General features: G+C 38.6%; 1 protein-coding gene across 2 annotated transcripts in view; it reads left to right on the top strand.

Annotated features, from left to right (window-relative positions):
- The first annotated feature begins 1,021 nt into the window (after nt 1-1,021).
- LOC127659835 (probable E3 ubiquitin-protein ligase MID2) overlaps nt 1,022-21,778 on the top strand; it is a 185,761-nt gene continuing 165,004 nt past the window's right edge. For both annotated transcript variants that reach the window (XM_052149784.1, XM_052149785.1), the window contains exon 1: nt 1,022-1,190. The gene's annotated coding sequence lies outside the window, so the exon portion shown is untranslated. The remainder of the gene's footprint in view (nt 1,191-21,778) is intronic.

Below are 21,778 nucleotides of genomic sequence, written 5' to 3'. Positions count from 1 at the left end.
TGTTTCCAGCCTTGTGTGTTCCAGTCGGACATGTTGGTTGGTCTTGTTCATGTCAGTCCTGTTTATCTGCCCTGTCCTGGCTGTTACCCTCTGCCCCAGCCCTGGATTAATTACTTTACATTTATGTTTGTTTTTCCCCCCTTGTGGGAGTTTTGGTTTGTTTTTTATTTATTTTGTATTAATAAATTCCCTGTTTATTTTCAACTCTGCATTTGGGTCCTGCCTCTGACATTTTCTGACACACGCACACACACGCACGCGCGCGCACGCGTTCATAAATTATGATTAATCAAGGGATGTTTGAGCTTCAGCATTAGACGCTGGAAATGTCCCTCATTGAAACGGAAAATATGATTGGTTAGCAAATATCAAATCGCGTCTAAAATGAACGTTCTGATTGATGGATCAGCAAAGTCGTTTAGAGAGAATCTTTACTTTAAACACACACACACACACACACACACACACACACACACACACACACACACACACACACACACACACACACACACACACACACACACACACGCCGTTCACTCAGCGGTGCTGCGGCATCGCGTTAGTAGATTGAAAAAGTTCCGTGTCAAAAGCCTAATCGTTGTTCTGGCGGCCATATGTATCATTACTCATTTTAGGTGGGTACAGGCTACGCAAAATCCTTGACTACGAATGCCCTTGACTACATTACTGGTATAATACCTTTGTCATGACATGAGGTCAAACTGGTATTTTTAATAAAAAAATAATTCAGAATACGGTTTCATATTATTAACAGAAAAATGTAAAGCTGTAAATCACACATCAGTGTAAAACGCATTGCCAAATGAGTCTGTCAGACTGAATTAAAGGGGCGGTTCGTCCAAGACTTTGAAAACCCCTGACTGATCCCAGCTAGCGATGAGGGAGGGATGAGATCTATTCCCGTAGGATGATCACGTGTCCGCGGGGAGTAACTGTGCGAATAGGAGGGGTAGCGTCAATCACGTCGTTGAGTCTTGATTGTTACAGCATGGGAGCTGTCAACACAGAGCTGAACGATATTGGCGCGTGTTTATGGATGCGTCCAGTTTTCACACAAAGCGAATTAAAAACGGCTCGAAGATCTCGCGACCAATTTCCATAAACTTCAGCGCGCATCTCAAACGCAACAAAAACAATCAGCGTTATACAAACTGTCTCTACAAATCAAGGTAGGTTCTCTGATTGTATTCAGTTTTGTAAGTTTTATTAAACGAATAATTTTGTTTAATATTATAACGACTTTTTGACGTGCAAATAAACACTAACTTCGCCCAATGAACGTTATTTACAGTCTAACAGCTTGACATAATATAAAGTGATATTTACGTTTCATTGTCGTACATTATTTGTATTTACACTAGTGTAGGTGGTTTTCGCGTGTTTTGCTATAGCTACACTGTACAAAATGAAAAGCTGATAGGCTACATGTGACTTCTGTAATGTAAGCATTATGAATAATATGCAAGATAAACATGAACCAGATTCTTCTCTGAGAGTAAAACCTATATTGTTAGCCTTCCTTTCTGTGGTTTTTGTTTATCCACCATTGATAATAATGTTTCTCTTTAGTTGTTTTGGTTGTCTTGAAAGAGAGAGCACTAGAATATAAAAGATATGATGGAAATGCTATTCATCTAGATGTCCTTCGTTCTAATAGGCTACTAGAACTCTTGCACAATTTTGTTTTTCTTTCCACTATGCTGATATCCAAAAATGAGAAGTAGATTAATTGCAAACTATAGTTAAATCATGAATAGCTCCCATGGTAGAAAGATCAGAGCTGTGTGGAGGTGTGTCTGCCTTTAGCAGTGTAATGGCATACATTATTATACGCCTCCGTATCTGTTTTTCTGTTCCGTGCAATTCATGTGGGGTGTTTGTAGCCAGTTTTTTTTTTTTTTTTAACTAAGATAAAGTAGCATTTAGGTATAGAATCTACTATGTTGCAGTGTATTGTTAGACACTGCAGAGTTCTTCTGATGCTATTTCTTCATTTAAGTATTGTCATCCCTAGAGAAACACTGAGCTTATTGTACTGTATATCAACAGGGGAGCAACACCTGTGTGACCAGCTGTGCTGTCAGCACTGATATGATATTAATGTGGTTGCATGCATGTCTAACATAATGGTATATGGTGCAGGTTTTCAATTGTGCCACTTGAAACTAGTCTGTCATTTTTTGATAAAGTATAGAATTCTTAGCTTTGTGATGATAAAAATATCTGCTTATATGAAGTGGTTGTTCTTGAGTAAATTATTAGAATAACTGCATGTGGTTAAAAGTTAACCAGAATTGTGGTTTAAAATGGCTCCTTACAGGGATGGGTCAACCAAAAATGAAAAAAACAAATAATACATCTGCCATTGTTTATTCATCTTCATGTTGTTCCAATCCTGTTTGACTTACTTTTTTTCATGTAACACAAAAGGAGATGTTAGGAAGTATGCTAGTCTCAATCACTGTTTATTGCATCTTTTTTCCAGACAATGAAAGTGACTGGTGACTGATGCTTTCATTTTGTCAGACATCTCTTTTTGTGCTCCACCGAGGAACGAAAGAAAGCCAGAGAGGTTTGGTACAACATGAGAGTGAATAAATAATGAAAGAATTTTCATTTTTTGGGTGAACTATCCCTAAAGGCGCAGCCAAATGTACCTTTGCGCAATGAAATTCTGCGGTCAAAATAGTAATTTAAATTGGAATCTGCACAGTCGGGAATTTTGCGTGATGGACTTCAGGTGGCAAAGAATTTTCCCTTATGGATGTCGCATGGAGTTAAAGTTTGATGAACTTTGACAGGCGAATTCGCCTGGTTGACCAATAGGAAGTTGCTTGGTTTGGCAGTGACCTCTGTGTGGGCGGTGCTTCGGATACAGCTACATTGTATATTCACAATGGACAATTATATATTTTTAGTGGCAACTTCACTTTCCTAGAGCATAAAATGCAGCATTAAAAAGAGGTTACTTGCCAATCAGTTTTTTGCTGGTTTTGGCCCATGCCTTCATCCCCTGCGTAATTTCACTGAGCAAAGGTAAATGTGACGGCACATTTAATGTTGTTTCAGCTTGGCCTCTGTTTTTCCTTCCAGTATTTTTGGGCATTCTAAAAGTAGCAATTTAAACTATCTAGAAAACATCCCACTTTGACCTTAAGTTTTATTTTTTTAGATATGTGTTACCATATAATGGCATCACTATTTAAAAGCCTGTTATGTTTACATTTATTGTACTCTGAAGCTGTCTTCTAAGAGCCTTTTCTTTAATTTTCTACCTCTGGTGTCTTCTTGCTCTAAGGGGAAGGTAAGTTTCTTGATAAAAAGAAGAACAGAAAGTAATTTTCCATGGCTGACCTGCTGCGCCAAATGTATTTCTTGAGGCTATGTACTATTCATATCTCAGGCAAGGCAGCCTGAGAAAGGTTGCAGAAGAGCTGGAGGACATACTGAGAATACTGATATATGTCTCAGATCTTCCATGATGTTCCTGGTGGAGATTAGGATGGGGGTCCATTAATGTATTTAGCTTCTCATCAGGTGTCCAATGTTCAATTATAAGGTCACGTGTTGAATGCCAGTGCTTTTGCAAATGCAGCCTCAATGTTCATTAAGAATGTCTTGTAATAAGCTTTTTTGTAGTTTACTATGTAATTGAGACCATGTTTAGTGCAGCAGTTCTCAATCGGTGGGTCATGACCCACAAATGAGTTTGGAAGGTTGTATCTGATAGGGTCATATACAGTAGGGAAAGAACAATGCTAAATGCAACTAACTGTATAATTGTGTAGTTCAAATAAATAGGCTTATCAGCTTTAAAAAGGGAGCAGAAAACTCTACCCATATCTTATGTTGTTGTCAATCAAAGGATATGTTTTGACTGTTAAACCACACGTGCTGTTTATTCATTTACAAAATTGTCAATTTTTTGTATTTAGTCATGTTAATAATGTATTTTTTTGTTAGGCCTGTGCAGTTCATGGCAATGTTAATACATTTCATGTTTGATTTATAAGGATATTTTTGTTTCATTTTGGATGTTTTTGTTATTGTTGGGTCACCACTAAAATCTGGGTGCTGAAGCAAAACCAGCTGAGAACATCTGGTTTAGTGATGGCATATGGACAGTAGTTCTTTGTGGAGATGTGAATATAAAATCTGGTGCATTAATGGCTACAGTAACATGCTCCTGTGCAACTCACCAACTAGGGTATGATTTTTATCTTTTTAACGAAATCATTGTGAGCTCATCCTGGTTAGCCCGTTTGTTTATATTGTGACTTTGGTTATTTTTACTGTGCTGATTTAAACATTCTTTCTTTTTTCACCCAGTATATTCAGCTCTCACTGAATGATGACTCAATGGAGCTGGCTGTTTGGCAGGCCATCTCAAAAGCCACACTGCTTTGTCTAGGAGAGCTTTCAAATAATGCAGTACTGCTGAGATGGATTGTGCCATGACTAATTTTGTCTTAAGCCAGAGTCATGATAAGGTGACATTGTGCTTTTGAGAGTGGTTCCTAACAAATGCCTAGTGCTGGCCTTTTCCTTTTTCAATTTTCAGTGCCAGTCATGATGATAACAATGCTTGTTTTCAAGTGGCTCTTAAAGAGTTTGGAAGATTTTTTATGGTTTACTTTTGATAAGTCTACATTTTAACACTTATTTTAGATTCTGTTTCTGATTTTTATCAGAAAACATTCTTAATTTAATGCCAACTAATTAAAAGTATTATAATTTTCCCTATAGTAGAACCTCATAAAGTGTCATCCTGCATGTGTCACTTCATACAATTTCATTTTTCCTTCCAAGACACAGTATTTCACCATAAATTTACTTGCACAATTTTCAGTATGGTAGTTTATCTCAATTTTAAAGGATGCAGTGCAATGTAAGCTGTGATTCAAGACACTTAGAATACATCTTAAATTGTCATTTGTCTCCTGCTGAAATAATTAACGTTGCACTAAGCTCATTAGCCACAATGCACATTAGTGTCACTTAGATGGATGTCGAAACATTCACCAAGCCAGAAAGATTTCCATACTGTAGCCTATGTCTCTCAGCATCACAACATAATGTCAGTGTGCCTCACCACACATGAAAAGCATTGGTTTGAATCGATGACAGTTGCTGTGAGAAAAGAATTACATGACAAGGCCAAGGTGGGTCATGAGATGACCCCTTCAAATTCCTTTAAGCACCGGTCATCCTTATTTCTGTCATAAACTCGTAGTCCATTGTTGTGTTAGCTGGTGGTTATCACTAGCTAGCTATCCCTTGTTTCTTCATTCAGCCAAACAACCACTTAGACTTTGGCTTTCTAAAGGTTTTAGTTTGTTTTTAAGTATTTAAGTCCTGTCATTGACTCAATTATAAAACGCCTGTGCACCCTCCCATATAACAAACAGACAGTGTTTGTCTTTGCTTTCTTGAATATGCATGGATTGTATTGGGATAAAACAGAGTGTGTGAAACTTTCAGAGAAAGTTTGGAATAGAATTTCAAAGTGGGAATTTGTCTGAGTGGGAAAGTTTGTTCTATTGTTCTAATGCTATTGTTCAATTTGTGCTGTTCGCTGGGAGCCCCAGAGTTCCCATCAGCAGGACTTGTGGGGGACCTTGTGTTTGTGTTATGACCAAAATGATTGTTAAAGGGAAGGTCCCTGAAAATGGATAACCCCTGTATTGTCCTCAGCCAGCCAATACCTTGTACGATAAATGCACTTTGTCTCAAGACACTATCAAATCAATCAAATCCCTTTATTGTTACTCAACCATATACACAAGTGCAACAGTGGGTGAAAGTCTTGGGTGCAGTTCCAAGCAACATAGCAGTATGACAATTACAATAAACATCTGATTTACACATAACAGTGTTTACACATCTTGTTACTCAACACAATATACAATATACACATAGTAATATACAGTATACACAAAATAAGAAGACTGTATACAATAATATATATATTTATTTCCATGTATTTGTGTTGCCATTCAACTGTCAGTTGATAGTCAGTTGCTAGTGTGTTATTATGTTTAGTATAAAATGTGGGTCCAGTCTGAGGCTAATATATTGCAGTGCTGATATATGTATCATGCATGATCAAGAGTTCAAAAGTCTGATTGCTTGGGGGAAGAAGCTGTCGTGAAGTTGACTGGTTTGTGTCCTGATGCTGCGATACTGCCTAGCTGATGGTAGAAGTGAGAGCAGCCCATGGCTCGGGTGGCTGGAGTCTCTGATGATCCTCTGAACGTTTTTCACACACAGCCTGGTATAGATGTCCTGGAGGGAGGGAAACTCACCTCAGATGATGTGTCTGGCAGTTCATACCACCCTTTGCAGGGCTTTGTGTTTGAGGGCAGTGCTGTTGCCGTACCAGGCAGTGATGCAGCCAGTCAGGATGCTCTCTACAGTGCTGGTGTAGAACCATGTGAGGATGTAGTGGTTCATTCCAAACTTCCTCAGCCATCTTAGGAAGAAGAGGCACCGGTGAGCCTTCTCCACAATGGCCTCAGAGTGGACGGACCATGTGAGTTCCTCAGTGATGTGGGCACTGAGGAACTTGAAGCTGCTGACTTTCTCCACTGGTGCGCCATTGATGGTGATGGGGCTGTGTTCTCATTCTTTTCTCTTGAAGTCCACCAGCGTGTCAGAGTGTGCACCTCCACTCTGTAGGCTGATTCATCATTGTCAGTGATCAGACCTACCACCGTCATATCATCAGCATACGTAATGATGGCATTGGAGCTGTGTGTTGCCACAGAGTCATGTGTGTACAAGGGATACAGGAGTGGGCTGAGAACACAGCCCTGTGGGGCTCCGGTGTTGAGGTTCAGTGATGAGGAGATGTTGCTGCCCATTCTAACCACCTGGCGTCTGCTTGACAGGAAATCCAGGATCCAGATGCACAGTGAGCTGTTTAAGCCCAGAGCCCGGAGTTTCACATCATACTTGGAGGGAACTATGTTTTTTTAACTATGAACTAACTTTTTGCATTATGTTGAATGCTGAGCTGTAGTCTACAAACTGCAGTGAGTCCAGTGAGGCAGGCAGCACAGAGAAGATGTAATCTCTGATTAGCATCTCAAAGCATTTGCTGATAATGGGGATCAGAGCAACAGGACACCAGTCATTTAAGCAAGTGATTTTGGATTACTTTGGTACAGGCACAATGGTGGATGTTTTAAAGCATGTGGGGACCACAGACAAGGAGAGGGAAAGGTTGAAAATGTCCATAAAAACATCAGCCAGTTGGTTTGCGCACGCTCTGATGCGGCCTAGAATGCCATATGGACCTGCGGCTTTACGGATATTCACCCGTCGGAAGGATCGGGTTACGTCCGCTAAAGAGACGGAGAGTGAACTAACCTCTGTAGCTTCAGCTGCGAGAGCTCTCTCTGCAAGGGCGGTGTTATTTCCCTCGAAACGATCATAAAAATTATTAAGCTCATCCGGGAGAGAGGCAATGGTGTTCATGGCAGAGTTTTTATTCCCTTTGACGTCTGTGATTTATATTAATTCCCTGCCACATGCTTCTAGTGTCAGTGTTGAACTGTCATTCAATCTTGTCCCTGTACTGGCATTTGTCTGCTCTGATAGTTTTGCAGAGGACATAGCTGGCTTGTTTATGCTCCTCTGTGTTCACGGAATTAAAAGCGGAAATCCGTGCATTAAGCGCTGCATGAACATCACTTAATCCACGTTTTCTGGTTAGGGTAGATCCGTATTGTTTTGGTCGACACTACATCATCTATGCACTTCCTCATGAAACATATTATGGCATCAGCGTAGACCTCGATGTCATCATCAGAGGCGGACCGGATCATCTCCCAGTCCATATGATCAAAACAGTCCTGTAGCATAGAATCTGATTGGTCTGACCAGCACTGGATCGTTCTATGGGCAGGTGCTTCCTGTTTCAGTTTCTGCATGTAAGCGGGCAGAAGCAGAATGGAGGAGTGGTCCGATTTGCAAAATGGTGGATGGGGGAGGGATTTGTAGACATCCAGAAAGGGAGAGTAGTAATGGTCCAAAACCTGGTCCCCTCGTGTGTCAAAACTGATGTGTTGGTAGTATTTCAGTGCTATTGACTTGACGTTGGCTCAGGGTGCCCTGTTTCCTGCTTGCTTATACTCCCACACAGTTCCTTGAGTGCCTTGTCTGTGTCAGCTTGTGGCGTGATGTACACAACTGTGATAATGACCTCTGTGAATACCTTTGGTAGCCAGAATGGTCGACACAGAAGCATGAGAAATTCCAGATCAGGAGAGCAGAAAGACTTGAATGTACGTTCCTCTGATCACACCAGGTGTTTTTGATCATAAAACATACACCACCTCCTCTGCTTTTACTTGAGAGGACTTTCACTCTGTCCGCTCGGTGCATGGAGAACCCCACTTGTTCGACGGCTGAGTCTGGAATCTCCACAGATATCCAAGTTTTTGTAAGGCAGATAATACAGCAGTCCCTCGTCTCTCATTGGAATGAGATCCATTCTCTCAGCTCGCAGAGCTCATTGTGTAGAGACTGTTTATTTGCCAGTATAGCGGGGTTCGATTTGCGCGACATCTTAGTCTGATGAGAATGCCGGCTCTCCTTCCCCTCCAACCAGAAGGCTGCGTTTCCGTGGCCGGGCTGCCCAGATAGAGGGCTCCGCTGTCATGTTTGAAAACAGCGGGCTGGCATTGAGGTATTTAAAATCCGATTTTCTGTGTGCTATTGCTGAACCAATATCCAAAACTATTTGTCTATCGTAGACAATAACATTTGTAGAATTGTTGACAAAACTCACAAAAACCTGCAATATTGGTTCGGAGCTCACAGCGCAGCAGCCACACTCGGCGCCATCTTGGAGACACTAGTTTAAATTATTATTATTTTTCACATCAGTCTATATTCAATACCCCATAATGACAAAGCAAAAAGCTTTTCTCAGTTCCTGTGTAGGTCAGATGGAACCAGGGTAAGAAATCAACTTTTCCATTTAAGGGGCAATATTTGATTTCCAGGGGCATTTTTAACCTTTTTGTTTCTATTCTAACCATATAAAATGACACTGTCATCCAGATGTGTATGACTTTATTTCTTCTGCAGAACACAAACAAAGATTTTCAAAAGTATATTTTATCTCTGTAGGTCCGTTCAGTGTAAGTGAATGGTGGACAGAACTTTGAAGCTCCAAAATGGACAAAATCAGCATTACAATAATTCATACGACTACAGTTGTCTAATGCATGACTTCTGAAGCGGTATGATAGGTGTGGGTGAGAAACAGATCAATATTTAAGTTCTTTTTTTAAGATAAATTATCCTCCCTGCCCAGTAGGTTGCGATTATGCAATGAGAATGCTGATATCCAAAAACAAAAGAAGGATGCAAAAGTAAAAGTGAAAGTGGAGATATATAGTAAAAAGGGACTTAATATATTTATTTAGTTTCTCACCCACATCTATCATATCACTTTTGAAGATATGGATTTAACAACTTGAGTCATATGGATTACGTTTATTCTGCCTATAAAGATGCTTTTTGGACTTTCAAAGTTCTGGCCACCATTCACTTGCATAATATGGGCCTACAGAGCAGAAACATTCTTCTAAAAATCTTCATTTGTGTTCTGCAGAAGAAGGAAAGATATCAGGAGGGTGAGTAAAGGATGATAGAACTTTCACTTTTGGGTGAACTATATCTTTAAGTGATTTGCCTAAAGTCACTCTTATGCACTGCAACATGAGCTAGTGGCAGGGAAAGTCATGGTTATTTTTGTGACCCATGAATTGTCAAATCTTTCTGACTGTCTCTGTATTAGCCCTGCCGTTTTTTCATGTCTGATTTTATTCTCAATCTGGTTGGGCTGAAGGCCACAGTGTGTGGATCACTGAACTGTTACGCTCTCCACGTGTAGGCGGGTCTCACTGTGCCTTAAGGGGCGAATAAAGACTCATATTGTTGCCACCCAGTCAGGCTACTGAATTCCAGAGCTTGGGAGAGGAACTCTATCCAAAACGCTAACAAAAGCAAAGTGACATACCTCTGAAGAAATCAGCCAGGGACCCTGGGAAAGTTTCTTCCCATCTTACCATTTTTAATTGAAACATGAAACTGGATAACTTTGAATACAACATTGCTGTTTGTATCTGTGAAATAGTATTTACAAACACGATGGGTGTGTAGTGCTTTACATTCTCAATGAGACTGATTCAGAGATGGAAAATAGGCAAAGATTTTTCACGATAATGTTAAACGAGCAGTATGTTGACTTTAAAGAATCAGTTTTTAATTGGACTGATTCCAATGAACCAGTTATAAAAATATCAAATGAGCCAAAAAAGATATTTCTTAGTCATTTCTCAAAAATGTTTACAAAGGTCCCCACACACCAATTTTAATTATTTTTTGGAGAATTTGTAGACATTGTTAGACAAAACACTGCTGTTTATCACTTTATTTTCAATTAGAATATATTAATATCTTACAATAGCCTTCACTAATGCTTGTAGCCATTGTGACAGACAGTGAAAGTACACTCACCGGCCACTTTATTAGGTACCGTACACCTGCGACCTGTACCTCTACTTATTCATTAGATTAATTAATTATACAGGTAATGGTCAGAAGCTTCAGTTAATGTTCACATCAACCATCATAATGGGGGGAAAAATGAATGAATGTTGGTGCCAGACGTGCAGGTTTGAGTATTTCTGCAACTGCTGAGCTCCTGGGATTTCCACACACAATAGTCTCTAGAGTGTAAAGAGAATGGTTCTGTGTGCGAAAATGGCCTGTTAATGACAGAGGTCAGACTGGTCCAAGATGACAGGAACACAAATAAACACATGTTGCAACAGTGCTATGTAGAAACACATTTCTGAATGTACATGTTGAACATTGAGGCGGATGAACTACAGCAGTAGAAGTCCCCTCTGGGTACCACTACTGTCAGCTTAGAACAGGAAACTGAGGCTGCAGTGGGCAAAGGCCCACCAAAACCGGACAGTAGACGATTGGAAAAACATCGCCTTGTCTGACAAATCTGGATTCCTGCTGAGGTACACAAATGGTAGGCCAACTGCAGCCTCCGTTTTCTCTTCTTGGCTGACAGAAGTGGAATCCAATGTAGTCTTCTGCTGTTGTAGCCTATTTGCCTCAAGGTTCGACATGTTGTGCATTCTGAGATGCTATTCTTCTCACTACAACTGTACAGAGTGGTTATCTGAGTTGCCATAGTCTTTCTGTCAGCTCAAACCAGTCTAGCCATTCTCTGTTGACCTCTCATCAACAAGGCGTTTTTGTCCACAGAACTGCCACTCACTGGTTGTTTTTTTGTTTTCGCACAATTCTCTATACATTCTAGTTGAAAATCCCAGGAGATCAACAATTACAGAAATACTCAAACCAGCCTGTATGGCAACGACAATCATGCCACGGTCTAAATCACTAAGATCACTTTTTTGATGGTTGATGTGAATTTAACTGAAGCTCCTGACCCATATCTGCATGATTTTATTAATTACACTGCTGTCACATGATTGGCTGATTAGATAATCACATGAATAGTTAGATGTACAGGTGTACCTAAAAAAAGTAGCCGGTGAGTTTAAATATCAGTTTGTATTGAGTCTTAACTTCCTGTGAGCCGAGTGTGACTGCTGTATGTTTCCTTACCCCTTTTTTATTTGTAACTAGTAGCCACTAAGATGCTAAATGTTTTTGACCAAATAGTTTTCCTTAAAATCGATGTCCACATATGTGGACAGTGGTTTTGCAATTAAATAACACCTAGCTATAGAAAGTAAGATTTTTTTTTTTTTTATCAGATTGTTTATGTTTCCAGGAGTGTTGGTTATTCATGTTTTGAGACATTACAGACATTACATCAGAAATTGGCATAAATAATTCTGATACAAAATGAATGGCCAGCATCATCCAATCATTGCCAGCCATGTTAAAATAAAATGTTGCATTGTAAAATTCTGAATCCAAGTACTGATTACCAATGTCACATGTCTGCCAAACATGTTGAGTGGTCCGAACATCATCTGCAGCCTGAACTGAACTTTTGATAGCCACTGCTTTTCTCCTCTCAGATATTCTTCGAATCCATCCATCGTTAGGTTTTTTCCCTCCATCCCAACACTTAACAGAAGTCTCACAATACCTCCATTCTTTTTTTTTTTAAACCTGAGAGTGGTTGACAGCTCTGACATTAGAGATTGACATCATAACCCGCCTCATGCCACATTTCAGTGACTTGACAGACAACTAGTTGTCAACTGCAGTTCCATTAGTTCAGCATATACCAACGAAAGGAGTCCTAAAGAGTCATTTCGGTTGTAAAATATCTGTAATTAGTACTGCAAACAGGACTTCTTATATCAGGATATACATTTTATATCAGGGCTGATAACCACACTTTACTGCTGTATGAATGTAGCCTTTGTTAATACTTTCATACAAAATGTTAAAGAAGAACTAGTTCAAAATAATTATTTATTTACAAATCTGACATCTCTATTGTGAATATTAGCCTGCAAGGTATTCAACACGTCAGTGTTTAACTAATGTGAGAGACAAACTTAAGAATGTTCTTTGTGCTAAATGAAGTCTGCCCCTTATTTTTTTTTAAATACTTTTCTTCCAAAAAAAAAAAAAAAAAGTACTTTGTGTAACTGTAAGAATATAGTGGCTTGCCATTTCACCCTCTCACCTGCAAATTCACTGGTGGCACATCTTTGACAATCCCACAACCTACATTTAACAGGGATAGGCTGAACACAGGGACTCTCTCTTCTAATTATTTAGCATATTGTTCTTGAATGAGAATCCGGAAATGCTCTCCATCAGTAAGAATTTGTTTAGGTAGAAATGAGCATCAAGGAAGGCGATTTATCACTTCCTCCTGCTATAATGTATTCAGCAGGCAGTAATGACAGCTTTAGTCTCTCTCTCTCTCTCTCTCTCTCTCTCTCTCTCTCTCTCTCTCTCTCTCTCTCTCTCTGGGTTATCAGCCACAGCTGGTGGGCACAGCCTCTGCCATATGACAGAGAGCATTGGTTTACTTTTTCATCCATTATAAATTTACATTTTCAGTGTATTTTAATTGTAGTAAGTCTCATCTGCCTTCTCAGTGGCCTTTTATCATTTATTTTTTTCTCTTTTCTCCCCAATTTGGAATGCCCTATGTGCTCATGGTGGCGTAGTGGTGTTGGAGGACACCGGTTGCCTCCGCGTCTGAGACCGTCAATCCATGCAACTTATCACGTGTCTTGTTGAGCACGTTACCATGGAGACCTAGCGTGTGTGGAGGCTTCATGCTATTCTCCACGGCATCCCCCTCCCCCCCTTGTCATTTATTGAACTTTTGCAGCATATTCTGGTCTTTGTGAGGTTAAATTGCTAAATTTTGTGGAATTTGAAGTGACATTTTCACGAATTCTCTTTAAACACTGCTTTTCTTTTTATATGTCTGTCCCTGTGCAGAGAACTTATTTGTAGTGCACATTTGAATTCCCATTCGATTTGAAGCAACAAAACAAGGCTTTCATAATATTTAGGTTTATCTGAGCAAGTACAGTACCATCCCAGCACTGAATTTAAAGAAGTTTTGGTATTGTAAAATAACTGATATCAAATATATATATAAAAAAAAAAAATTAAAACACAGTAAGCTGTTGCTTTCTTGTAATTTATTTCACGATAGACACTATAAAATAAAAATTGGAGTTTTGTTGCTTTTAGTCCATGTCCATTAGCTTTGAAGCTATCTACACTCACTGAGCCCCTTATTATTAGGAACAACTTTGCACCTTGGAGAGAAACACTTTGTTGACGAGTGAGGTTAACGGAGAATGGCCAGATTGGTTCAAGCTGACAGAAAGTCTACGTAACTAGGGCTGGGTATCGAGTTCGATACATTTTAGGCACTGACCGAATTGCATCATAACAATCGAATATCGAGAAATATCTTGTCATTTGGTACCAAATTTAGATACCTAAGGGGTTAATCTCGTCAACGTCAGTGATAAGCATTTAGCAGTGCTGGTGATTGGCTGTGTTTAGGCATCAAGGAAAAACACTAGTATCAGAAAATGGTTTGAGTTCCAGGACTGAGAAAGAATGTTATCAGTAACATTACTATCACTGTTCTACATTACAGAGAAATACTAAACTTAATAATAATCCTTTCAAATGTAATTTTTACAAGCGCACGCACGAAGCGAGCTGCAGCGACACCGGGAAAAGTGGTAATGATCCTGAATGTGTCGGAGAGACTCTGAACATTGTGTTCATTAATAGAGAGAAATGCACATGGGGGTTGAGCAAACAGACGATGATCTCGGGTTCAATGATGGTCAGAGTGATCACCAATAGCTGATGCCTTTGAACATGTCATGACGATATTTGGCTCATTTTTCCCATTAATCTATAAAATTATTTTTATTAGACTATTATTATTATTATCAAATTAATATTACAAATAATTTGCCTGTAGACACAAAGACACGCATTTGAAGAAACACTATTTATTATATTATTAAGTACAGATGACAGAAAAGCCGTATATGGGCATTTATGACGCACTGATGCAGAGGCGTGCAGTCTCGTGGAACACGCGCATCTAAGGATCTCACACTTTGTTTCTGCCTTCCGATTTTTATTTTTTTAAAGTGCTGCAAATGACCTCAGACATCTCAGTTCAGGAGGTGCTTTGAGTTCAGTTCACTTTATTTCCACCGAGCAGATTATTGTGAACGCAACTTTGCAACCTGTAACATAATACAAACTATATAAAATAATACAAAAACACGTTCAACTCGAACCATATTACAGTTATTATTATCATCATTATAATAATTATTTTTAAATTAATAATTGTTTTTATGTCTTCATTTGTGTAAGTAATTTTTCGCCTGCATGCTTAGACGGATTCTTGCTGATGGTAAATGGAAAGGTGATTACTTGTAAATATATTTATATATAATTTTATCACTTTATTATTTATTTATTTGCTTATTTGTTTCGTTTGGAGTGCAATTTGAATTTAGAAATCAGATAACTCCGATAACTCCTCTGTACAATTGTAGTGTGCAGAATAGCATTTCAGAATGCACAACACAACAGACCTTGAGGCAGATGGGTTACAACTGCAGAAGTGGGGTATTATATTAGAACCATAGTTTAACTAATAAAGTGCTCAGTGAGTGTATATGCAAGTATAGGCTACTCGTAGTTTACAAAATCACCTTTAAGCAGGTATTCACATTTTAAAAGTATAGTCCAGAGGAGCGCTTATAAGAGTGCTATAGTCACTTTGTCCTGTCCTGCGCAAACTACCTGTTTCTATAGGAAATGTGTCAATACAGTAAAGAAAACTGCACTTGTCAAGTAATTTCATGGTGTTTTTAAAATAATAGAATAAAAACCAATGGCTTTTCCATTATTACTAGGATTTATTTGCATATGGATCAGATTATGTTGCTTGAGCATGAAGTTCTAAACAAAACTTAAATACAGTATATTAACTATGAATAATTTCCAGCACTATATCCCAAAATCACCTTTCATTTTGTTAGGAATATGTGCCAGACATGTGGAAGAACACATGGGAGGCCTAAAGAATACTCATTGTGTTTGCCAGAAGGCCAGCAGGGAGACGGAACAAGGATCTGTATTACTGCTTGAGGTAAAGGGATATCCTTGTGACAGGTAACTGACCCTCAGCTGAACTACACCATTCATTGGTAGGTCTGAGTTACCCCCTCCTGCCAGTCCTCAGAGCTGAATTTCCACTTCCACCCCACTGGCCGAGCCTGAACCTATGCCAGAGACAATCTCACGGGACTCCAGGCTATCGAATTTCTTCTGTGATACGGAATAGCACCTGAGGCACTTACTGTGAGTGCACTATTGCCTAGACAATGGAACAATAATAACCAAGTGGCAGTATGTCTTCGGAAGTATGCCTTTAAGTAGGAGGAACTTTTAAATGGTGTTCCACTCCCATTTTATGCTCATTTAGTATTACAAGCTTTTTTAGATAATTTCAGAACAGTGGAGAGATGTTAATTCAGCATTTATAAGTGAGAAAAGAATATCTGAACAAGTGCCAAGTATTTACAGGCAATTTTTACTATGTGATATGTGAATCTTGAAGGGTAAGGGCAGGCAGCTTAATATTGTTTTTAGGATGAATTCATAAATAATATGTTAAAAACCATCCCTATATAACACATTTTTTTCATTAGATTGAGACTGTGTAATAATTAGGGTTGTCGATTTAACGATTAATAAATAACGCGTTAAAAGAAATTACGCAATTAATCGCACCATAATAAGGAAGATTCCTGAGAAATGCAAGCTTGTAATACCACCTGTTTACTCCAGAGGGCAGTAAGTGCATTGTTGCCAACTTAGCGACTTTGTCGCTATTTTTAGCGACTTTTCAGACCCATTTAGCGACATTTTAAAAAAAAAGCGACTAGCGACAAATGTAGCGACTTTTTGGACAAACCTTAGCAACTTTCCAAATTCCAAATATCGCCAGTACTGCAAGCGTGAGGTCTTAATTCCCCGCTGCGTCTGCTCTGTTCAGTAAGCGGCTGAGAGGAGCAGCACATTCCGTTGACTGCACGCCAGCAGACATAGACATGAATGAGCTGCGCATGTGCACACTGTGTTAGCAGGAACCAATCAGTGATCACATAGCAGCTGCCTTCTCCTTTGTTTTAATTCAAAACATTTAATTTGACCGTTTTTTCTTGGCATGCGCTTATATTCACTACTAATCAGAGTTTTAGTTCATTCCGGTTCGGTTTCTGAACTCTCCGACTTCAGATCGTATATTTACAGACTCTATACATTTTACTTATCCAAACACAACAATAAACCTTCTTCAAACTCATAAACATGTAACGTTAGCTAAGTTCCGTTCCGTTGTCTAACAGAAAATATGTAATTGAGAACTGTTTTACTGGACATTTGGCTATATACTTATATAAAAACAGTATGAGCACGGTTTAGGGGAGATAACCGTTATTATAAACTGAAGTAGGCTACAGTACCGACAAATTAGGCAGAATGCAAATACGACGCGATGACGTCATTAATATGCTAATGACGCATGACGGCATCTGGCGACATTTAGCTACTTTTCGAGCAGGCTTTAGCTACTTTCCATTGAAAATAGTTGGCAACACTGAGTAAGTGAAATTTCAGTTGTATGAGCAACGCGCAGTTTATACAGTGAAGAAAACAACCCACAACACAGGCATGCGTTGCGTTCTTGCGTTCAAAACACTTGAAGGAGCACAAATGCGAACTAAATGATCTCAAGATGTGTTTAAAGATTGAGTATTAAACTATATTTAACTTACAGAAACAGTGAACTAAACATTTTATGTTTATGATTAACAATCAATGATTAACTCTGCTACAAGAATGTTATGCATTTTAATTATCTGAATATTTTTATTATATATATATATATATATATATATATATATATATATATATATATATATATATATATATATATATATATATATATATATACTTTTAAAATATTTAAAGATAACTATGTTTAATTATATATTGATATAAATATGTATAATCTATATATTGAATTATTGTTATATGAGGGGCTTTCTCAGCAAATATTTGTATATGCGATTAATCGCGATTAATTAATCAGGGCACCATGTAATTGATTTAATTAAACATTTGAACCGATTGACAGCCCTAGTAATAATTCATTATGATTGTACACTGGATCCACTGTCCAAAAGCTGTGATTTAGCATGTGTTTTTGACTTGCCTAATTCACAGTCATTTCACCATTATTAAACTGTAGTTTTAATGCATGTATACAGTACTTGTATAATGCAGTATATTTCAACTATATTGAAATGGAAGCATGAGTGCAACAAGCTGTTAAGGCAAGTATGTGTAAAACAAATTTGCAACTCCATAGCAAAAACAAAAATAGACAATTGTCCATATTTGCACACTTGCTCCAACGGGACTGCCTGAAGTAAGAACACTGCAAAGTCACTTTAGATAAAGAGTCTGTTTAAATGACATATAACTGTTCTAGAGTTTACCAAGTATAGTATGTTCTCACACACATTGTGAGCCATTGGGATTCACTAGATGGCAGTGTGGATGCACACTCCAGCAGCCACAATAACATTACATCACTCAACTGAGAAGCAGTGTTCTCACTGAGAAATTATGCACCAGCCAGCATAAACAAGCTATGTGTCATTTTATTCTGGATTTTAGTGATCTCTCTATCCCAACTATAGACATTTTCATTTCATATGGATATGGGCAGAAACCTCATGAGACACCAACTGTATACCGAGAAGGGGAACATTTGAAAGAAATGTTTTTGTGCATTACATAATCTCCTATGAAATTTCCTTACCTTCCTCTTCAAGAGTTTTATTATATCAGTGCTAATTCCAAATGAACCTTCTGTCAGAGACGGCTTCACAACTGCCAAAAAACAACTACTTTAATATAATGAAATATGTTGTTTGAAAAATTTTATTTGTGCAAAAAAAACACTGCTACTTTTGAATGGTTGTCTGTGGAGAAAGATTATTTTCCTCCATAATGGTGCCATTACAGCATCTACCAACAGGGGCTAACCAGCCATGCCAAAGAAGAAGAAAGAAAAAAAAAAAAAGAGTATTAATGAAAAACACTGATAAATAATAATAAAATAGAATTAAAAAAGGCGTAATGTAATTAATAAAAGAAAAGAAAACAATAATAACAATATACATTAAAAAATATATATAAAAAAAACATTTAACAAGATATTATAAGACATTATATACATAAAAAAAATATTGTAAAAGATGTACATTGATTCCCCTTGATTATGTTGATCAAGAATTGGTTGATCACAAAATCTTATGCAGTGTTATTTACTCTGAGCTAAAAAAAAAAAATAAAAATATGATGCTTTTGTTTTTCTCTGGCATCTTAACTTCAACATTTAGTTCAGTTGAGGTCTTTTGATTCCTCTTAGCAGATTTTAACTGAGACAACCTGCCTCAAAAACTGTTTTTTTACAGCTTCTGTTTATTGAAGGGATTAGTGTACACTGATTAATAGGATCAAAAGGAACGGCATGTTGCACATTTGACTGTGCTCAACCATTACTTTAAGTCCCACCAACCATCAGATATATGACCAGCTGTGCTTGTGGGTTTTAATGAAGGCTTTTGTTTTGGATGCTTTTCAAATTTGATTTTTATTTATTTTTGTGACCACTTTCATCTAAGTGAACTGGGTAGCCAAACATAAATATTTCTAATTTATTACCAAGTAATTGTCTCCAAGGCTGGTGTTTTTCCCTCTGGTTTTCATGCCTTAGCATGACGCCGTCTTACAGCTCTGTAAATTGTTGCCAATTTTTCACACATCTCATCCAGCCAGCTACACTCTAAATGACATTTAAGCCATAGGTCATTTATTTTTCAAAGAGCTTGATGCAAAATTGGCATGCACTGGCAGGATCAATGTCTCCTCAGCCAACAAAGTGGCCCTTGAATTAAGAGTGTTAGCTTCATACAGGTGGAATTATCAGTACTGCTTTGCTTTTGTACTTTCTTTGGTTACTGCAGATGCTTAATTGTGGATGAAATTCTAATATTATGCTTGAAATTGTTCTAAGGTGATGAAATAATAAAGCTGCCATCTAATTTGAAATTATGAATATGTTGATATTTATGGCTTAATTGACTTATTTATTTATTCCATAATAAAGCCAAACACGATATTGTGTATTGTTATTTTTAAGATATCTGTCATTGTTTGAATACATATTGTGGACATGAGAAGTTTTGACATTAGAGAGAGAGGGAGCGAGAGAGACTTTTTTAACTTTTAAAGCTCTTTATTACACATTAAAAAACAAATCAAGGGATATTAAAAACATCTTAAAACATACAAAACCATCAACTTGATCTACCCATTACCGAATGAACAAAACCTCACCATTATTACCCATAAAAATATTTGTTTACACGTAATTAATCAGATTCTCATAAACAGATTACTACTGTTCATTTGATGAAATTTATATTCTAATCTAATCCTGGACTGAACTAAAGCTTTAAATAAGTTTACCATATCAACTCCTTCTGTCCCTCTATCTCAGTTTTACATGATTTCTAGATGACTAATTTTGCTTGGCTAACCAAGCTTGAAAAAGTACAAATCTCCCACTTGTCACAAGATTTTTTACACCCAAAATTGAAAACTGTCTTTAAAATACTTTAACCTACACTATTGAAAATTCTATTCAACATATTAAAAAGAGGAAGCAATTTGCCACACTCACAAAAAACATGAAAAACAGTGTCTGATATACTGCACAAAGTACAAAGTGAAGTTGAAAAATCACATTTGAACAAAAAAGCCCTAGTTGCTTTTGAACAATGCAAAACTCAACTCTGTAGGTCACCGGGACATTTTGGAAAAGGGCAACCATGTTTTTATACAGCAACCGCCGTGTATTGATTTTCAGGTACTAAGAGATACGTTTTCCATTTTATATCTCTACTCTCCTTCAATTGCGCAAAAAACAAAGACTTTACACAAACGTTATAGAAATGTTGTTTGTTTGCCAATGAAAAGGGAAGGCTTGTAAACCTTTAAAAGAAAGCAGCAAACCCACATCACCATCATTATGGTTTTCATGTCGACATACACGAGGGGTTACATATACTTCTGGGAAAAATTCCTTTGTAGAATCACCAGCCATAAAGTTAGCACTGAATTGTCCTAATCAGCCAGGAGGGAGATAAAGATGAGCCGGAGGCACCAGCTCGAGAGAGAGAGAGAGAGAGTGTGTGTGAGAGAGTGGCACACTCAGCCACTGTGTGCATGCTTGTCTGTGTGTTTTATGTTATGTATCAGTTTCTTTATGTCATGAAATTTATGTTGACTTATGCCAGTTCCTGCCTCCTGTGCTGTCATGGAATCCCCGCCGCTGACGTCCGCTGGGAAGTGGAGGTGTCACTGCCGGCCGCCAGGAAGTGAAGGAGCCATGACCGTCTGCCAGGGGTAGGAGGACTCTCTGCCATCTTCCAGTAGAGGACGTGGCTGTCGTCTGCCAGAGGGCAGAGGAGTGACTGAGGACCAGGCGACTTGTAGTCTAAATTGACTACAAGCTTCAAAAACCGATATATACAATTTTGTGACAAACATATTGTAACACGGTTCAAATGGGCATGGAGGAGGCGGGAACAGTCAAAGTAATATTTAATGAATCAAAAAAGACACAAAACACAACACACACATGGCAGCTGCGTGTTGTGGCTCTCTTTCTCTCGAACTGCAGTATCCGACTCGGCCTTATCACTCTCCTCCCGGGGCAGATCGGAGCGAGTCCTCTGACCCCTGGTGGATGGAACACCCCTCCGCGCTCTGGTGGCCGGTAGCGAGCCCCTCCGCCCCTGGCAGGGGCTCCACTACTCCAGGTGGCCGGCAGTGAGCCCCTCCTCCCCTCGCAGATGGTGGCCGTTCCTCCGCGTCCAGGCGGCCGGCAGCGTCGACTTCGTCCCCTGGCGGACGGCCACGGCTGCTCCTTTGGGCGGAGGGAAGTGGCAAGGACTCCACGACAGTGCATCCCTCCAACCTCCCGGGTTTCGGCCCCAGTGTAGCAGGGTTTAAAATGGGCAAGGAGGAGGCGGGAACCAGACAAACCATCAAAATAATGTTTAATGAAAACTTAAAAAGA

Source organism: Xyrauchen texanus, chromosome 19 (assembly GCF_025860055.1).
Source record: "Xyrauchen texanus isolate HMW12.3.18 chromosome 19, RBS_HiC_50CHRs, whole genome shotgun sequence".
NCBI classification, from domain to species: domain Eukaryota; kingdom Metazoa; phylum Chordata; class Actinopteri; order Cypriniformes; family Catostomidae; genus Xyrauchen; species Xyrauchen texanus.
This window is presented reverse-complemented; position numbering and strand designations above follow the sequence as displayed.